This window comes from Pleurodeles waltl, chromosome 7 (assembly GCF_031143425.1).
Source record: "Pleurodeles waltl isolate 20211129_DDA chromosome 7, aPleWal1.hap1.20221129, whole genome shotgun sequence".
Classification (NCBI taxonomy): domain Eukaryota; kingdom Metazoa; phylum Chordata; class Amphibia; order Caudata; family Salamandridae; genus Pleurodeles; species Pleurodeles waltl.
In genome coordinates this window covers 1,008,697,786-1,008,719,165 of record NC_090446.1, presented here as the reverse complement: position 1 = coordinate 1,008,719,165, position 21,380 = coordinate 1,008,697,786, and positions in this window count along the sequence as shown.

The following is a 21,380-nucleotide window of genomic DNA, read 5'->3' as shown; positions in this document are numbered from 1 at the left end:
AACATAGATTTTGGTTTGAGGCCACTATTTAGAGATGTATCCTGAACAATTTTAAGGTCATTTAGTAAGTCTAGCCTATCCATGTTATTGTAATCCATATTTTCCAAAGTCAGTAAAAGTTCAATGTCTGCAATATCTTTGATAGTATAATTACTCATTGTAGTACTCGTTGTAGTGTCAGGTGTTGCTTCTATATGTATTTCTGTCTTATCTGCAAAATATTTTTTAAGTTTCAATTGTCGAAGAAATTTAAAAAAATCGATATGTACTTGTGTCATATCACAAAGATTAGACACACAGTAGCCCAATCCTTTACCTAACACTTTTAGTTGATCTTCAGTAAGAATATGTTTAGATAGATTTACAATCGAGATGCTGCTACAATCCTGTACGACATCTACCATGTTTTTACTGGATGTGGATATCAATTGTTCTTGATTTTGTTCCTTGCTGCTCTGGTCTGCATCCCCGTCACTGGCTGATTTTTGGCTTCCTCTTCTCCTTTTGCCTCTACGTGTTTTGGCCTTACATTTTGAAAAGGTTGGTTGTAAGCATACCTCTTGTTTCCTAATCTGTACCTTCTTGCTTCCTGTAAAAAACTAGTGGTGGGCATTTGGTCATCATTGAGATTTAGGTTAGTATTGTCACTAGAAACACTAGTGCTGTCTGATTCATCTGACGTAATTGAAAAGTCAGATTCGTTGGTTATAGTTCCCAAAGTGCCCTTCACACTTGCAGTTTGTCCTTTATGGATGAAGTTATCAAATCTCCTGGCAAACGTGTATACCCTACCACTTTCATAGTCTCTATCATCTCTTCGTAATTTTGACATTTTTTTATTCATGATATATATTTGATGTTTGTCAAGCATTTCTTTCAAAATCTTATCATTTTTTATTTTAACATCTGGCAAGTTTAGGGCCTTAATTTCATTCTCTAATTCCTGTATGTCTCTTAGTAGTTTTTCCCTTTTTTCCTCCGCATGTTGTATTAAGATTGTCATCATGCCCTTCGAAGTCTCGAAGAGCAGTTGTTCCCACTCCAGCATGTGTTTGACTGACAGATCGTCGAAAGTAGGGAAAATAATTACCCTAAGGCCTCGAGGGACCTTTTTTTCAGTAATGTATTTTTTTAGAACCGTGGCATCCCACCATCGGGATAATTCCTGTTTCCTCAGTTTTTCTAAACGTAGGTATTTAGATTTCATACCTTCTGGATGGTTACCTATACCTTGGGAAGTGTTACTAGTATTTGGAGTATGTAAGAACATTTCATGAAAAATTTTATCTCTCTCATCTTCAAACATCGCCATTTTATGGAGTGCCTATTCAGCAACCCTTACAACATTGATCTAGTACTTTTTGAAGTGCAAGGATTCAATATGAACATATATAATCAAAAACAAATGGCAACTCATTAGTTGAAATCAATGCACATTCGAATTATGTAAGAAGAAACTTATGGGTGCTCATACACTGAAACACATCGTTGCCCTGATGTGTAAAAGCGAGTTTCTAAGTAAACCCGTTCTAATACTACAAAAACAAACCAGTGGTGCACACCAAGCAAAACAATATCTCTACTTAAGAGATAGTCAAATATCTTGAAGAGACCAATTAACATATCATAATAAATTCCCCTAGAATGCTTGTTTGGTCCTCTCTCTTCCTTAAATGAACTAAACATTCATAAATCTGACCAGAACATACTATACACAAATATACAACTAACCAAAAGAAGAATATGTCCATGCGAATATAAGTTTTAATACAAAAAGGAAAAATCTTCTTAAATACATAAACATATACATATATATACAAAACATGAAGAAAATAAATAGATAGCCATCAGCCGACACGTGTTTCGTCCTGACTGGACTTCTTCAAGGCTGAGAAAATCACAACAGACAACAATCAATACACGACAAACATATATATACAATTTTACACAAAAGTTAAAACATATTTACATTTTATCCTATTGTTTTCCAAAATCACCAAACAAAGGTATTCTTTTGGTCAGTTAGGTGTCCAAAATATTATATACAAATCATATTTATAATATTGATTTGAATCTAAACCAGAAACTACACAGGAAGAGAAGAGAACCACCACCACATAGTTTTAGTGGCAAAGTGTTATTTAATGTCCAAAGATATAGCATAGAATACTACCAACGTCTCCAAAAATTGGTATATCAAAGCCATATCCAAAGTTCAACATGCCACATGCACACCCAAGTGTAAAAAGACTTCTCTTTTGTTGGCATTCTAACAGTTCATATCTAGAGTTCATATTTAGTTAGCTATTTTTTTTAGCCCTGTCTGCCCCCAAGGGGGGCAGAATCCCAATAGTGCCAGGGATATTATATGTGTGTATGTGTGCTTTGTGTGGGGGGGTGGCCCCTTGGGCAAGGATCGCTCCCCTTGGGGGGGCAATGTATTTATCGCCGTTTCTGCCCCCCTTGTGGGCAGATTGGCCTTATTTTTAGGCCAATCAAAAGCCACTAGACACCAGGGATTTTATTGTTGTTTTTTTTTATTTGTGTTGGGGGCGGCCCCTTGCGCAAGGGTCGCCCCCAGGGGCCCACATGTATTTTTGGGCAGTTCTGCCTCCATTGGGGGCAGATAGGCCTATTTTTTTTAGGCCTTTCTGCCCCCAAGGGGGGCAGAATCCCAATAGCGCCAGGGATATTATATTTGTGTATGTGTGCTTTGTGTGGGGGGGTGGTCCCTTGGGCAAGGGTCGCTCCCCTTGGGGGGCCAATATATTTATTGCCATTTATTTTTAGGCCAATCTGCCCCCAAGGGGGGCAGAAAGCCACTAGACACCAGGGATTTTATTGTTGTTTTTTTTTATTTGTGTTGGGGGGCGGCCCCTTGGGCAAGGGTTGCCCCCAGGGGCCCATATGTATTATTGGGCAGTTCTGCCCCCCTTGGGGGCCGATAGGCCTATTTTTTTTAGGCCTTTCTGCCCCCAAGGGGGGCAGAATCCCAATAGCGCCAGGGATATTATATGTGTGCTTTGTGTGTGGGGGGTGGCCCCTTGGGCAAGGGTCACTCCACTTGGGGGGCCAATGTATTTATCGCCGTTTCTGCCCCCCTTGAGGGCAGATTGGCCTTATTTTTAGGCCGATCTGCCCCCAAGGGGGTGCAGAAAGCCACTAGATACCGGGGATTTTATTGTTGTTTTTTTTTTTTGTGTTGGGGGGCGGCCCCTTGGGCAAGGGTCGCCCCCAGGGGCCCGTATGTATTATTGGATAGTTCTGCCCCCCTTGGGGGCAGATAGGCTTATTTTTTTTTAGGCCTTATAGCGCCAGGGATACTATATGTGTGTGTATGTGTGCTTTGTGTGGGGGTGTGGCCCCTTGGGCAAGGCGCGCTCCCCTTGGGGGGCCAATGTATTTATCGCCGTTTCTGCCCCTTGGGGGCAGATTGGCCTTATTTTTAGGCGATCTGCCCCCAAGGGGGGCAGAAAGCCACTAGATACCAGGGATTTTATTGTTGTTGGTTTTTTTTTGTGTTGGGGTGCGGCCCCTTGGGCAATGGTCGCCCCCAGGGGCCCGTATATGTTATTGGGTAGTTCTGCCCCCCTTTGGGGCAGATAGGCCTATTCTTTTTAGGCCTTTCTTCCCCCAAGGGGGGCAGAATCCCCATAGCGCCAGGGATACTATATGTGTGTGTGTGTGCTTTGTGTGGGGGTGTGGCCCCTTGGGCAAGGGTCGCCCACCCGAAGGGGGCAATGTAATCTGGGCGATTTCTGCCCCACCCTTGGGGGTAGATTGGCCTATTTTATTTTTTAGGCCCTTCTTCCCCCAAGCAGAGAACACTAGACACAAGGGAAAATTTAAAAATGGTTGGTGGCGGAGCGTTTGTCAACTGGCGAAGTATTTGCTTTTATGATAATAACAGTTTTTCTCCTTTTTGTTCTAGTTCAAAGCTTTTGCTGACTTTGCTGTGGCTTGTTGCAGTTTTGGCAGTAGTTGTCCTGCGGTTTGCATAGTTGCATGTTTTAGGTAAGTAAATAAATTTACTCCAAGGGAGTATTGTTGCTATGCATGAATGTCATGTTTGTAGGTGGTGTACTGAATGCAGGATTGTGTGTGAATTTGTCCTTAGATTTATGCACAATGATTATTGTGTTGTCTTATGTCTAATTTGCTTTTTTTTTCTTCTCTTTTTAGTGGGATATCATTGGTGATTGCTGTGGCTGTGCAGAGTAGTTGCTGGTGAGTCAAGCTTTTTCAGGCAAGTGAGCAGTATAGTTTTTGAGTTTATAACTCTTAGTGATAAAGCTATACTTTGTTACTTATCTTACACAGTGCTGGTTGTTGTTGGTGTATTTGTCCAGTTAATTTTTGTAGGAAGGATCATGGCTAGCCGTAGGATGACCGCTCAGCAGGTTGTTAGTGTGCTTTTTGAGTCATCTTCTGACCATGAATATGAGACTGACTCTGCATCTGAGGCAGAGGAGGAAGTGCAGGATTCTGGAAGTGAATTTTCTGTCAGAGATGAATCATCTGATGATGAAGCCACTGTCAGTGCTGATGAAGGGCCTGTTTTAGAGGAGGACAGTGATGTGCCGATGGTGCAGGAGCCAGCGGCTGAAAGGCTTCCCATTGGAAGACCTGACACGTGGGTTGCACCAAACATGGAGCAGCCACAGTTGCCTGCGCTTACTGGTTTTCCAGGGTGTCGAGTTAATACGGAAAACTTTTTGCCCGTCAACTTTTTTGAGTTGTTTATGGACGATATATTTTTGGAAGAGATTGTTGAGCAGACTAATTTGTATGCAGAGCAGTTTTTGAGGGACAACGCTGCCAGACTTAGGCCACACTCTAGAGCTAGCCGGTGGATTCCCATAAATCTGGAAGAGTTGAAAAAGTTCTTGGGTTTAACTTTTTTGATGGGGCTGATAAGGAAGCCATCGCTGTCTTCATATTGGTCTACTAGTCCCTTGATGGCAACTGCTATATTTCTTGCCATCATGAGTCATAACCGGTATGAGCTTCTTCTTCGGATGTTGCATTTTGTAGATAATGCTATAGCCTTGCCACAAGATCATCCTGATTCTGACCGTCTTTTTAAGATTAGACCTGTCCTTGATCATTTGGTAGATCAGTTTTCAGAGATCTATTTTCCAGGGAAAGAAATATCTGTAGATGAGTCTTTGGTCATGTTCAAGGGTCGTTTGGTTTTTAGGCAGTACATTCCTAGCAAGGGGGCACGGTATGGAATTAAATTGTATATGCTGTCTGAAAGTAGTACAGGATATGTTTATAATTTCCTGGTCTACACTGGTAGGGATTCCAATATTGACCCCCCTGGTTGTCCACCCACTTTTGGAGTTAGTGAGAAAATTGTGTGGGAACTTGGTAGACGACTGTTTAACAAAGGTCACCATTTATTTGTAGATAACTTCTACACTGGAGTTCAGTTGTTCAAGGAGTTGTTCAGAGTGGACACTGTTGCTTGTGGCACAATCCGCTCTAATCGGAAAGGCTATCCAAGAGAGATTGTCTGTAAAAAAACTTGAGAAGGGACAGTGCAGTGCCTTGCGGAGTGATGAGCTGCTAGCTCTGAAATTTGTAGACAAGAGGGATGTATACATGCTAAGCACCATCCATGATGAGAGTACTTCACCTGTGGCTGTTTGGGGTCAGGTTGCCGAAGTGCGCAAACCTGTGTGCATCTTAGACTATAATAAGCACATGGGTGGTGTTGATAGAGTAGATCAGAGGTTAGAACCTTACACTGCTGCTCGTAAGTCTTATGTGTGGTATAAGAAATTAGCGGTTCACTTGTTCCACTTGGCAACTTTTAATGCTTTTGTTGTGTTCAAGGATAGTTCTCCAGAGTCAAGGATGACATTTGTGTAATTTTAGGAGTCTATCATAGCTAGCCTTGTTGTGCTGGAACAGGCAAGAGTTCCTAGATAAGCAGTGGTGGAGGATGTGGCTAGATTGAAAGATCGTCACTTTGCTGAGCACATTCCTCCCACGGCCAAAAAAAACTTTCCTGCTAAGAGATGTAGAGTCTGTGCTCGAAGAGGTATCAGGAAGGAGACTAGGCTGTACTGCCCTGATTGTCCTTCAAAGCCTGGGCTGTGTGTGGGTATCTGTTTCAGGATCTACCACACACAGAAGAATTATTGGGAAATTCCGTGAGCGCAAACTGCTGTTTTATATTTTTATATGTTCAGTTTCACGGTTGGCATTAGTCATGTATTCAGTTAGAGCTTTTGTGTTTGTAGTTTTGTACTTATTTATGATTAGTGGTTTCTTTGTTGTTTAAAAACAACCAAAAAATGGGATGGTATGTGTGGGGTGGCGCTTGGCTGGTGGTGTGCGTGGGGTGGCGCTTGGCTGGCGGTGTGCGTGGGGCGGTGCTTGGCTGGCGGTGTGCGTGGGGTGGCGCTTGGCTGGCGGTGTGCATGGGGTGGTGCTTGGCTGGCGGTGTGGGTGGGTGGGGTGGCGCTTGGCTGGCGGTGTGAGTGACCGGGGTGGCGCTTGGCTGGCAGTGTGCGTGGGGCTTGGCTGGTGTTGTGGATGGGGTGGCGCTTGGCTGGCAGTGCCAGCCAAACGCCAGTCCACACACTCATCAGCTGGTGTGATTGCTGTATCAGGCATGTGGGCGTATGAAAGTGATGGGCCCTTGACTGGCGCTGTCTGTCGATGCGAGTCTTGTAATGTGCTGGGCCCGTGGCTGGCGGCGTGAATGGTCTTGTGCATGTCATGTATGAAAGGTGTGTGAATGGACTGTAAAGCGGTTGGTGCCTTGTCGTGGCTTTCCAGCTCACGAGCTGTGAGTCATTGTTTCAGTTTTTTGGCCTTTCAGTTATTACCAGTTGTTGGACTTTTGGCCATACGCATGGTCATCGCTAGTCTTTTTGCCTCCTTCCTCCTGGTTTTTCTGACCTCTCGCTGTTGGCTCTAGGACTCTGAGCACTTTATCACTGCTGACCAGTGCTAAAGTGCAGGTGCTCTCCCATCTAAAGTTGGTATGATTGGCTTATACCTAATTGGCATATTTAATTTACCTATAAGTCCCTTGTACAGTGGTATCTCTATACCCAGGGCCTGTAAATTAAATACTACTAGTGGGCCTGCAGCGCTGCTTGCGCCACCCACTGAAGTAGACTTTCAAACCTGTCTCAGGCCTGCTAGCGCAGGGCCTGTGTGCGAAGTTTTCCGCCACAGGGACCTGGCATCTAAATTTACTTTCCAGGCCCAGAACTCCCCTTTTACTACATGTAAGTCACCCCTAAAGTACGCCCTAGCTAGCCCTATGGGCAGGCTGCCATGTATGTAGAAAGGCAGGACATGTGTCATATTGCATGGCCTGTCCTGGTAGTGACAAACAGCCTAACTTGGTGTCTCACTGCTGTGAGTGCTGCCTTCTCATAGGGTTGCATTAGAAATGCCCTCCTTTATGTGTAAAGGGTTTTGTCTGATTTATGAGGGGTAGCGTAGGCGTGTTTGGTATGGTTGTATTGGTGATAATAAATACTGCTTACTGGTGTGGGTGTATTTTTTATTACTATCACAGAAATGCCACTTCTAGAAAGTGCGCATTTATCTGTGCTTATAATTCTGGTGTTTTGCAGCTTGACTCCAATCCACGTCTGGGCAGAGTGACAGTTGGGGCTTTGTGCATACTTTTCAGACAGCCTGTACACAGGGAGGGTGGAGGTGTCACCAAGGTGCATCTGCATGCTGAATAGTCTTCCTGGGCTGAGAGAAGGGAGAGGCGGGGCACACCTACATTTGTAAAGGCTGTGCCCTGGCCTCACACAATAGGGTCGTTAACCCCCCACTGATGTTTGGAGCCTGTGCTGAAAGGAGAGAGGGGGCACTCCCAGAACCAGTTGTAACTGGCTGGAACCTCCTCTCCCTATCATTGTAAAACACTGTAAAAAAGGACTATAAGTACAGGGGAATTTTCCCCACAATTTGAACATTCTTGGAACTTGAAACTGGACACAGAACGCTGATGAATGGACTCACCAGGAAACCGCCATGGACTGCTGCTGCTGTGCTGACCTGTGACCTGCCTGGTCACTAGGAGGAACTGCCACCATCTGCACCCCTTGTGCTGGCCTGTAGCTGGGCCCACCAGCCCTGTGCTCTTTCTTGTTTGGTTGTTCCCAGGGGCAGGGTGCTGTGGCCCCTGACCCCTGCAACGCTCTTTTGAACCTTTGCCCAGAATGCTCTGACAGAGAACAAGGCATTCTTTCAGTTGCTGGGCTGTTGAGGTACTATAGCCCTTGGAAAGCGCTTTTCTTTTCCTAAGAAGAAATCACCGCCGCAGCCCGAGTTTTAAACTGTGCCCTAGCGCTTCTTGAAGCGCTCCTCTGCTGAAGCAAAATCACCGCCGCAGCTCGGGCTTAAAGGAGGACCTTCGCGCCCTCTCGAACGTGTCTGTGGTTCTAGAGAATCACCGCCGCGGCCCGGGCGCCGCATCAGGACGGTCGCCAGGACCGCGCGGTTCAGTGTGCCCCCAGGGCACACGCTGGAGTTGAAGAGAGGAGCGGGGACGCTCCTGTCGTGCCCCCGGGTGGCGCGCGCTCTACGGAGCGCCCCTGGGGCACACGCCAGCATCAACTGCCGGAACTGCCTCCCTCGTGGACGAGGGACGGCAGGGGAGCAGTCCGTGCACCAGACCGGTGCAGCTGCCGCAGGAAGCCGTCGAGGGACCTCAACGGAGGTCCCTGCTTCGTATACTTCCTTTTGGGGCAGCCGGACAAAGGCGGCTGCCCCCTGACACGCAGGACACGGGGAGGAACGGGAGTTCCCTTCTCCCCGGTCACTGCCTTAGGGGCGCGATCGCCCCCTCTACCATTAAAATTCATTGGGCGACCTGGGCCCCCCTCCATAGGGCCGGTGGAGGTCCAGGGGGGCCCCCAGTGATCACAGGTCCCCGAAGGGGCCCATCAAGGAGTCAGAGAGGGTGCGTGCCGCCCCTCTCCTCTGCCATGTTTAAGGAGGCCCCCGTTTTGCGTAGAGGAGCGCCAGGGGCCCCATTATTCATTTTAGGCACTGGAAGTGCCTCTTCATCAAAACAGGTACTTTTAAATGGACAAATATAATTATGATCTAAAGTTCTTTCTACAGACTTTATTAATTGTGTTATATTGCCCGCCTGTCCTATGATGCTTTTACATATGTGTGCACATGTTCCTTTTATGGGCATGACTTGCTAATATGTTTCCCTAATTTGCCATAGATTTTCTAATGTTCCTACTATGGGCGTTTTATGATATTCTAATGACAAGTGTGCTAATGTAATTACGTGTTTCCTGACTACTGCTTATGTTGCAGAATACTGAGTAACCTGTGTGTTATGTGTGACTACTGCTAGTTTGCAGAGTAACTAATGTGTAACGTTCTGACAACTGCTAAGGTAGCAGGATAGTACTATTATGTGATGTTGGTCTGATAATTACGTTGTGTACAATACAGTATATTTTCATATAATCTGGTGTTGTGTTTCCTTTGTGGTGGGGATATTGCGTCACACGTATGTGTGTATTGTGCAAACGCTTTACGCATTGCCTCCGGGTTAAGCCTGACTGCTCGTGCCAAGCTACCAAGGGGGTGAGCAGGGGTTACCTTGGACGTGTAACTCCCTTGCCCTGACTAGAGTGGGTAAGTTCTGCCTGGCTGAGGTGCATACCCTAGCCAACCAGAAACCCCATTTCTAACACCAGTGCATTTCACTTTTGTGAAATCTCTTCTTAATAAAATTTGATCTACTGAACCATCACTCACCCTCGTGCCAAATCCAACCAGTATGTGTGGTACAAATGACAAAACCTGCTCCGCTGTAATCAGGCGTCGCAGCACACTTGAGACACGCTAGGTGTCTCAGGTGGGACCCCGATGATGAAGCATCTTGGTTGGTGGGTGAGGGGTCTTTTTCACATAACCTAAGTGCGTTTCTTTTAAAATTTTTAGTGTTTGGCATATCACAGACGTATGTGGACACATCAAAATTATATATTACAAAACTACCTGTGTTTGGGGGGAGGGTCCACCTGTGTTTTTGGTCCTGGGTGCGGCCTTCATCTAGGGAAACCTACCAAACCCAGACATTTTTTAAAACTAGACACCCCAAGGAGTGCAGGGAGCTGTGGCTTGCGTGGATCCCCCAACATTTTCTTACCCAGACGCCTCTGCAAACCGCAAAATTTGCTTAAAAAAGCATATTTTCCTGACTTTTGTTTGTACGATCACCGCTCCAGCACAAAATTCCTACTCCCCAGTGTTCCCCTCAGTCTCCCAAGTAAAATGACACCTCACTTGTGTGGGTCCCCAAAGCAGAGTTAGCCTAAAGATGTATAAAAGAAGAATATGTCCTTATCAACTCGCTGTGCTATCCCCTCTATCTCTACAAGTTTTGGGCCTTATTCTGTTGCAGGCACCTGGCCCACCCACACAAGTGAGGTATCATTTTTATCAGGAGACTTGGGGGAACGCTGGGTGGAAGGAAATTTGTGGATCCTCTCTGATTCCAGAACTTTCTGTCACCAAAATGTGAGGAAAACGTGTTTTTTTAGCCAAATTTTGATGTTTGCAAAGGATTTGGATTCCCCTAGGTCTCTAGTTTTCAAAAATGCACAGGTTTGGTAGGTTTCCCTAGGGGCCGGCTGAGCTAGAGGCCAAAATCTACAGGTAGGCACTTTGCAAAAAACACCTCTGTTTTCCTTCAGAAAATGTGATGTGTCCACGTTGCGTTTTGGGGCGTTTCCTGTCGTGGGCGCTAGGCCTACCCACACAAGTGAGGTATCATTTTTATTGGTAGACTTGGGGGTACGCTGGGTGGAAGGAAATTCGTGGCTCCTCTCTGATTCCAGACTCTTTCTGTCACCAAAATGTGAGGAAAATGTGTTTTTCTAGCCAAATTTTGAGGTTTGCAAAGGATTCTGGGTAAGAGAACCTGGTCAGAGCCACACAAGTCACCCCATCTTGGATTCCCCTAGGTCTCTAGTTTTATAAAATTCACAGGTTTGGTGGGTTTCCCTAGGTGCCGGCTGAGCTAGAGGCCAAAATCTACAGGTAGGCACTTTGCAAAAAACACCTCTGTTTTCTTGAAAAAATTTGATGTGTCCACGTTGCGTTTTGGGGCATTTCCTGTTGCGGGCGCTAGGCCTACCCACACAAGTGAAGTATCATTTTTATCGGGAGACTTGGGGGAACGCTGGGTGGAAGGAAATTTGTGGCTCCTCTCTGATTCCGGAACTTTCTGTCACCAAAATGTGAGGAAAACGTGTTTTTTTAGCCAAATTTTGAGGTTTGCAGAGGATTCTGGGGAACAGAACCTGGTCAGAGCCCCACAATTCACACCATCTTGGATTCCCCTTGGTCTCTAGTTTTCAAAAAAGCACAGTTTTTGTAGGTTTCCCTAGGTGCCGGATGTGCTAGAGGCCAAAATCTACAGGTAGGCATTTTGCAAAAAACACCTCTGTTTTCTTTAAAAAAATGTGATGTGTCCACGTTGCGTTTTGGGGCATTTCCTGTTGTGGGTGCTAGGCCTAACCACACAAGTGAGGGATCATTTTTATCGGGAGACTTAGGGGTACGCTAGGTGGAAGGAAATTTGTGGCTCCTCTCTGATTCCGGAACTTTCTGTCACCAAAATGTGTGGAAAATGTGTTTTTTTTGCCAAATTTTGAGGTTTGCAAAGGATTCTGGGTAACAGAACCTGGTCAGAGCCAAACAAGTCACCCCGCCTTGGATTCCCCTAGGTCTCTAGTTTTCAAAAATGCACTGGTTTGGTAGGTTTCCCTAGGTGCCGGCTGAGCTAGAGGCCAAAAGCTACAGGTAGGCACTTTGCAAAAAACACCTCTGTTTTCTTTCAAAAAATGTGATGGGTCCACGTTGCATTTTGGGGCATTTCCTGTCGCGGGCGCTAGACCTACCCACAGAAGTGAGGTATCATTTTTATCGGGAGACTTGGGGGAACGCTGGGTGGAAGGAAATTCGTAGCTCCTCTCTGATTCCAGAACTTTCTGTCACCAAAATGTGAGGAAAATGTGTTTTTTTAGCCAAATTTTGAGGTTTGCAAAGGATTCTGGGTAACAGAACCTGGTTTGAGCCCCACAAGTCACCCCATTTTGGATTCTCCTAGGTGTCTAGTTTTCAAAAATGCGCAGGTTTCCTAGGTTTCCCCAGGTGCCGGCTGAGCTAGAGGCCAAAATCCACAGCTAGGCACTTTGTAAAAAACAGCTCTGTTTTCTTTCTGAAAATGTGATGTGTCCACGTCGTGTTTTGGGGCATATGGTGTCGCGGGCGCTAGGCCTACCCACACAAGTGAGGTATCATTTTTATCGGGAGACTTGGGGGAACGCTGGGTGACGGGAAATTCGTAGCTCCTCTCTGATTCCAGAACTTTCTGTCACCAAAATGTGAGGAAAATGTGTTTTTTTAGCCAAATTTTGAGGTTTGCAAAGGATTCTGGGTAACAGAACCTGGTCAGAGCCCCACAAGTCACCCTATTTTGGATTCTCCTAGGTGTCTAGTTTTCAAAAATGCACAGGTTTCCTAGGTTTCCCCAGGTGCCGGCTGAGCTAGAGGTCAAAATCCACAGCTAGGCACTTTGTAAAAAACAGCTCTGTTTTCTTTCTGAAAATGTGATGTGTCCACGTCGTGTTTTGGGGCATATGGTGTGGTGGGCGCTAGGCCTACCCACACAAGTGAGGTACCATTTTTATCGGGAGACTTGGGGGAACGCTGGGTGGAAGGAAATTTGTGGCTTGTTGGAAAATGGGTTATTGGTAAGGGCAGGTAGGTACCTACACCTAGCAACAAGCCACTAACTTCCACTTAGGTCCAGTTAGGTCTCAGTAAATTAACCCCAGCTCAACCCTTGGTAGCTTGGCAACGAGCGTCAAGGCTTAACTTAGGAGACAGTGTGTAAAGCATTCAAATATCACAAAACAGTAATTAAATAAAACACAGGAAACAGTTTAAAAATCCAAAACCAATTTATAAAAATAGTTTATATTTTTATCTTTACAATGACAGCAAAACGAATAAAATCGGATAAAGGGAACCGGAGATATGAATTTTTAAAGAATTATTACTTTTCTAGGGCTTAGAAACAAAAAGCGCCAATCGGGTCATCTGGTTGCACCATGACCGGGGCAAAGTCAAAGTTTCAGGCCGACCACGATGGAGCCCTGCTCGGCTACAAGTCGCGGGAGGCCTCGGTTAAAAAGTTACCTTCTGACTTAGTCTTTATTTTGAAGATTTTCTTCAGCGGGACGAACCTGCCAGTCGAATCCGACCTCCTGGAGCCCTTGTCCGGATACGCGATGCTGGATTCCTCGGTGGAGATTTTTACCTTCGGACTTAGTCGTTTTTTCGAGGTGAAAATCCTTCGACCGGGGTAAACCTGGATCTTGATCCGACGTCCGTGGAGCCCTTCTCGGATATGATGGCTGGGAGGTCCCGGTCAACTTTTTACCTTCGGACTTAGTCTCTTTTTCGGAGATTTTTCTTTACCGGGACGAACCACCAAGTCAGGCCGGGTCGCGGTTGGGGCAAGCCGGCTAGAATTTCCGCGGCGGGTCGGTCCCTCTATGGAGCTTTTTTTCAAAAATTCTCAAATCTTCTCCAAACTTCTGGGGCTTCACCCAGATGTTCTTTTAAAGTTCTTTTGGGGTCCACAGCTCACCCCAAGGGTCCAGAAGTTCTGAGATGGTCCTTGGGGGGTGCGGACTTCAACTCCCAGAATGCACCTGGCTCAAACTCCTTTTTGGCCACTGGACAGTGGTCAGCTGGTCACTTTTCAGGAGTTGGTGCAGGGGACTCTGGTTAGCAATTTTTCACCTGTAGCAAACAGGGAGTCCCTCCTTGAACCAGTTGAAGCCAGGCAAAGTCCTTCTTGTGGTGAAGCCCAAGTGTGCAGCTGGTGCAGTCCTTCTGAGTGCAGGTTCCAGGTGCAGGCCAGGGGTCCAGCAGGGCAGTCCTTCTTCTCCTTTAGTTCTTTTCTTGTTGAAATCTGGTAGGGATCTGAGGTGTGGGTGCAGGTCTGCCAGTTTTATCCTTGCTCCTGGGTGAAAAGCAGGGGGGTCCTGGTCCTCCAATCAGGTACAGGGTCGTCCCCCTGTGATGACCACTTCCTGGGAAGTGTGGCAAAAATCCATCCCAAAAGGCAACAGTCTCTAAAAATCCAACATGGCTGAATCTGATTTTTGGAGGTTACATCTGGCTGAGCCCACCCACTGGTGTGGCTAAAAATCATAAACACACCCCTCTCCTGCCCTCTCCTAATCTAATCAAGGGGGCACCTAGTTGTCTGGGGTTGCAGGATGTGGGGGTGTTGCTGGGTGCTCCGGATGTCCTTCTCTGCCTTTGAAGACCAGTTTGGCAGCCCTCCCCCTTCCTGCCTCACCATCTGCTGAGGGGAGATTCTCTCCCCCAAGCACATTCCGTTGTGTGAAGCCAGGCCACTTCACACCTCATCAAGGCAGCTTGGCAAAAGCTGCTGCAGGCTGGCCAATCAGAGCACAGCAGCAAAAACAATGCAGAGCTGAAATTGGCAACTTTTTAGGTAAAGTCTAAACTTTTTACCTGAACAAGTTATATTAAATCCCACAACTGGAAGTTGTGGGATTTATTACAACAATTAATTTGATACCAAATTCTTTGTATGCAACATTTAAGGAGACTTTAACAATTAAAATAAAGTCTCCCCATTCTAGCCTATGAAGGCCATTTACTTCAATGAGGGAAAAACGAATTTGGCTGTTTTTACCTCACCAGGGCTTATAAATCTATTTTTATAAAGTCCCTGCTTATAGTTACATGGCACCCAGCCCTAGGGGCACATAGGGCACACCTTAGGGGTGACTTATATGTAAAAATAAGGTAGTTTAAGACTTTGGAAGTACTTTTAATTCCAAAGTCGAATTTGCATATAACTTTAATTTAAAAGCAGCCAGCAAGGCAGGCTTGCTTTTAAAATGACACTGGGCACTTCAGCAGTGCACCTAGGTGTGCACCACCTATGCTGTGGTCCCTTAACCTACATGCCCTACCATATACTAGGGACTTATAGGTAGGTTAACTTAGCCAATTATAATTAGCCTAATTTGCATATCCATTTTACACAGAGCACTGGCCCTGGGACTGGTAAGCAGTACCCAGGGCACAGCCAAGAGTCAGTAACCACCAGTACCTATCCAAAAAGTGTGGGGGTGATCATGCAAAAAAGGAGGACTTTCCTACACTGCCCCCCCCCAGATGAAAGGTGATGGGTACTAACCTACACCCTGGTAGTCCTCATCAGCTAAGTGGAAAAACCTGGAAAGGCCATCTGCATTGGCATGAGCAGTCCCAGGTCTGTGCTCCACTGTGAAGTCCATCCCCTGTAGGGAAATGGTCCACCTTAAAAGTTTTGGGTTCTCCCCCCTCATCTGCATCAACCACCTGAGAGGTCTGTGGTCAGTTTGTACACGGAAGTGAGTGCCAAACAAGTAAGGCCTCAACTTCTTCAGGGACCAGACCACAGCAAAGGCCTCCCTCTCAATGGCACTCCATTTTTTCTCTCTGGGGAGTAGTCGCCTGCTGATGAAGGCAACTGGGTGATCATGGCCCTCTTCATTAACTTGTGCTAACACTGCCCCAATCCCTTCCTCTGAAGCATCTGTTTGCACTACAAACTCCTTGCTATAGTCAGGGGCCAGTAACACTGGTGCTGAACACATAGCCTGTTTTAGGGTGTCAAAAGCTTTTTGACACTCTGGGGTCCAAATGACCTTCTTGGGCTGTTTCTTGGAGGTAAGCTCAGTCAGAGGGGCCACTATGGTCCCAAAATTCTGAACAAACCTCCTGTAGTACCCAGTCAGGCCAAGAAAGGCCCTGACCTGAGTCTGGGTTTTTGGAGCCTCCCAATCCAGAATAGTCTGGATCTTGGGCTGGAGAGGTTGTACATGGCCTCCACCAACAAGGTGGCCCAGGTACACAACAGAGCTTTGCCCTATCTGGCACTTGCTTGCCTTGATAGTCAGGCCTGCTTGAAGCAGGGCCTGAAGCACTTCCTTCAGGTGGACCAGGTGGTCCTTCCAGGTGGAACTAAATACAGCTATATCATCCAGATAAGCTGCACTGAAAGATTCCAACCCAGATAGGACTCTATTCACCAACCGTTGGAAGGTGGCAGGAGCATTTTTCATGCCAAAGGGCATCACCTTGAACTGAAAGTGGCCCTCTGGTGTGGAAAATGCTGACCTCTCCTTAGCTCCTGGACTTAAGGCAATCTGCCAATATCCTGAGGTCAGATCAAATGTGCTCAGGAATTTGGCAGCCCCCAACCTGTCAATGAGCTCATCAGCTCTAGGTATGGGGTGAGCATCAGTCCTAGTGACTGCGTTTAGACCTCTGTAGTCCACACAAAATCTCAATTCTTTCTTCCCACCTTGGGGATTAGGTTTGGGCACCAGTACCACTGGACTGGACCAAGGACTATCAGAGGGCTCAATTACCTTGAGATCCAACATCTTAGCTACTTCAGCTTTGATGTTGGCCTTGACCTGGTCAGACAGCCTGTACAGCTTGTTCTTGACAGGCAAGCTGTCACCAGTGTCAACATCATGGACACACCAATTGGTGAGTCCAAGGGTCAGGGAGAACAAACTAGCAAACTGTCCCAAAACTTGTTTGCAGTCTTTTTGTTGCTGATCTGTCAATTTGGGAGAGAGTACCACTCCCTCCACTGACCCATCTTGTGCCTTTGAGGACAGGAGGTCTGGCAGAGGTTCACCCTCCTCCTCCTTCCCTTCATCAGTGACCATCAGCATGGTCGTGTCTGCCCTGTCCTGGTGGGGTTTCATCCTGTTTACATGCAAGATCCTGTGAGGATTCCTGGGGGTGCCAAGGTCCACCAAGTAGGTGACCTCACCTTTTTTCTCCAGAATTGGATATGGCCCAGTCCATTTGGCCTGAAGTGCCCTAGGAGCCATAGGCTCCAAAACCCACACCAGCTGTCCTGGGTGATACTCAGGCATGGTAGCCTTTTGATCATGCCAGAGCTTCATGAGCTCCTGGCTGGCCTCCAGGTTTCTGCTTGCCTTCTTCATGTACTCAGCCATGCGTGACCGCAGGCCCAGCACATAATCTAGCACATTCTCCTTGGACTCTTTGAGAGGCTTTTCCCAAGACTCTCTCACCAAGCACAATGGGCCTCTTACAAGGTGCCCAAACAGTAACTCAAAGGGGCTGAATCCAACCCCCTTCTGTGGCACCTCTCTGTAGGCAAACAGCAGGCATGGGAGGAGGACATCCCATCTCCTCCTGAGTTTGTCAGACAAACCCATAATCATGCCCTTCAGGGTCTTATTAAATTTTTCCACCAGACCATTGGGCTGTGGATGATAGGGGGTGGTGAACTTATAAGTAACACCACACTCATCCCACATGGCTTTCAGATAGGCTGACATAAAGTTTGTGCCCCTATCTGAGACCACCTCCTTTGGGAACCCCACTCTTGTGAACACACCAAGTAGGGCCCTAGCCACTGTGGGAGCAGTGACTGTCCGGAGGGGTATTGCCTCAGGGTACCTGTTGGCATGGTCCACAACCACCACAATGTACCTGTTACCTGAGGCAGTTGGTGGGTCTAGGGGACCAACAATGTCAATCCCCACCCTCTCAAAGGGAGTCCCAACCACTGGCAGTGGTATCAAGGGAGCCTTTGGCTTGCCCCCTGTCTTGCCACTGGCTTGACAGGTGACACAGGAGCTGCAAAACTCCTTGACTTTTTCTGACATTTGGGGCCAATAAAAATGGTTGACCAGCCTGTTCCAGGTCTTGGTCTGTCCCAAATGTCCAGCTAAGGGGATATCATGGCTTAAGGTAAGGAGGAATTCTCTATACTTCTGGGGGACCACAACTCTCCTAGTAGCCCCTGGTTTGAGGGCCCTTGCCTCAGTGTAGAGAACTCCATCCTCCCAGTAAACCTTGTGGGTCCCACTGGTATCCCCTTGTTCTTGCCTGGCAGCAGTCTGCCTCAGGCCCTCAAGAGTGGGACACTCCCTTTGTCCCTGGCACAAATCTTCTCTGGTGGGCCCACCTGCCCCTTGCAGTTCTGCCAAGTCAGGCAGAGTTTGCAGGGAAAGTGTCCCTCCCTCAGAGTTCAGATCCTCCCCCTCAGGGTTGGATTCTTCCTGACCCTCTGTACTTGTAGGGGCTGGCAAGCCAGACCCAGTGCCCTTTCTCTTCTTCTTGGAAGCTTGGCCCATTGTTCCAGGGTCCAAGTGTCCAGCATTTCCCTGTTGTGCTGCCTGTGACCTGGTCACAGCACACACCCATTCAGGGAGGTCCAGCATCTGTGCATGGACCCTTCTCTCCACTTCTGACCATTCAGATGCTTCAAGATCATTTCCCAGCAGACACTCTACTGGGAGGGCAGGAGCTACAGCTACCTTTTTAGGGCCAGTCACACCTCCCCATTCCAGACTCACCATAGCCATGGGATGGAGTTTGGTTCTGCTATCTGCATAAGTCACCTGGTGGAAGACACCAGGTAAGACCTGCTCTGGAGAAACCAGCTTTTCTGTGACCATTGTCACACTGGCTCCTGTATCTCTCAGAGCTTCCACTTCAGTCCCATTGACTTTAGGCCTCTGCCTATACCTCTCCATGATGGGAGGTAAGGTGGCCATAGTTGCAATGTCCACCCCACCCACGGATACTAAGGTGACCTCTGTGTACCCTGATTCCACCCCTGGGCCAACTTCCACCCCCAACCCTACACTAGCAATCCCCTGGGATTGCCCACCAGTGGGGGGCTTCTTGGAGCAGAGAGCATCTCCTCTTTTATGTCCAGGTTGATGACAATCAAAACACTTGCCGGCCTTAGCAAGCTCCTGAAACCTTCCTGCTTTAGCAGGATCATAATTCTTTCCCTGATACCCTTTCCCTTTAAAAGTGAATTGGCTCGGGGCTCCCCCTCCCTGAGAAGTTTTTGGGGACTCTTGTGAGGACTCTTTGGGTTTTTTATCATCTTTCCCCTGGTTCTTCCCCTGAGAAGAACCATGTCCTCCCTTTTTCTGGTCACCCCCTGGGGGTTTCTGGTTAACCCTAGTTCTTAACCAGTCATCTGCTGCCTCCCCCAGCTCTCTGGGGTTGGTCAACCTATAGTCAACTAGATACTGGCAGAGCTTCTCTTGGACACAATTAGTTAGAAGGTGCTCCCTCATAATCAAATTGTACAGCCCCTCAAAGGTACTTACCCTGTTGCCCTGTATCCAGCCCTCCAGTGCCTTTACTGAAATGTCCACAAAGTCTACCCAGGACTGGGTGCTTGTCTTTTGGGTGTCCCTAAACTTGAGCCTATACTGCTCTGGGGTCAGACCAAACTTTTTAGTCAAGCAACTCTTCATACTGGGGTATGAGTCTGCATCCTCCCCACTCATGGTTAGGAGCCTATCCCTCCCAGAGTTGGGAACTAACTCCCAAAGAAGTGAACCCCAGTACTGAGGCTTGACTCTCCTCATCTGGAGTGCCCTCTCAAAGGCCCCCAGCCATTTATCTATGTCATCCCCCTCTACATAGGCAGGAACCACCCCTTTGGGTAATCTGGGGGAAAAAAAAACACCCAGGGACACCTCAGCTTCTTTCTCGCTGCCACCATCTCTTTTTTCTTTGTTTGCCCACTTTTTCTTTTCTAGGGCCAGCTTATCTGCTTCCAAAGCTATGTATGCTAGCTGGGCCTCCAGCTCTCTTTCTCTGATGGATGGGTTCTCTCCTCCTGATAGGACCCCCTTCCCACCACTAGCTTTGGGTCTGCACCTAGTGACTGTATTTACTGAGGACCGTTCTTACTCATCCTCACTTAGGCTCAGATGCCTTCCCTCCCCTGAGTGGTTAGAGCTAGCATCCTCCCTTCTTTCTCCCTCCTCTGGAGCTTATTCTGACTCTACCTCTTGGGCCTCAGCCCATGCTGTCAGGGATTTGATCAGGATTTGCTTCCTGAGATCAGTGGTTGCAGGCAACCCTCTTTCAATACACAACCCCCTAAGCTGGACTACTGTCAGTGTGGGTAGGCTAGCCAGATCAAGCTCCATGGTTCCCTAGTTTTGTGTCAACAAAAACTTTTTGCAAAAATTGGAAACAAGAATTTAGAAAAATTACAAAAATTCAATAATTGAAATTAATAAATAAAAAAATAATTTTTGCACTAAGACAATTTAAAGGATTTTTAATTTGTTTTACTTAAAACTGTAACGTGATACTGAACACAAGTACAGGATCCCACCGCTGCCACCAAAAATGTTGGAAAATGGGTTATTGGTAAGGGCAGGAAGGTACCTACACCTAGCAACAAGCCACTAACCTCCACTTAGGTCCAGTTAGGTCTCAGTAAATTAACCCCAGCTCAACCCTTGGTAGCTTGGCAACGAGCGTCAAGGCTTAACTTAGGAGACAGTGGGGGTTATTCTAACTTTGGAGGAGTGTTAATCCGTCCCAAAAGTGATGGTAAAGTGACGGATATACCACCAGCCGTATTACGAGTTCCATAGGATATAATGGACTCGTAATACGGCTGGTGGTAAATACGTCACTTTTCCGTCACTTTTGGGACGGATTAACACCTCCTCCAAAGTTAGAATAACCCCCAGTGTGTAAAGCATTCAAATATCACAAAACAGTAATTAAATAAAACACAGGAAACAGTTTAAAAATCCAAAACCAATTTATAAAAATAGTTTATATTTTTATCTTTACAATGACACCAAAACGAATAATATCGGATAAAGGGAACCGGAGATATGAATTTTTAAAGAATTATTACTTTTCTAGGGCTTAGAAACAAAAAGCGCCAATCGGGTCATCTGGTTGCACCGTGACCGAGGCAAAGTCAAAGTTTCAGGCCGACCGCGATGGAGCCCTGCTCGGCTACAAGTCGCGGGAGGCCTCGGTTAAAATGTTACCTTCTGACTTAGTCTTTATTTTGAAGATTTTCTTCAGCGGGACAAACCTGCCAGTCGAATCCGACCTCCTGGAGCCCTTGTCCGGATACGCGATGCTGGATTCCTCGGTGGAGATTTTTACCTTCAGACTTAGTCGTTTTTTCGAGGTGAAAATCCTTCGACCGGGGTAAACATGGATCTTGATCCAACGTCCATGGAGCCCTTCTCGGATACGATGGCTGGGAGGTCCCGGTCAACTTTTTACCTTCGGACTTAGTCTCTTTTTCTGAGATTTTTCTTTACCGGGACGAACCAACAAGTCAGGCCGGTTCGCGGTTGAGGCAAGCCGGCTAGAATTTCCGCGGCGGGTCGGTCCCTCTATGGAGCTTTTTTTCAAAAATTCTCAAATCTTCTCCAAACTTCTGGGGCTTCACCCAGATGTTCGTTTAAGGTTCTTTTGGGGTC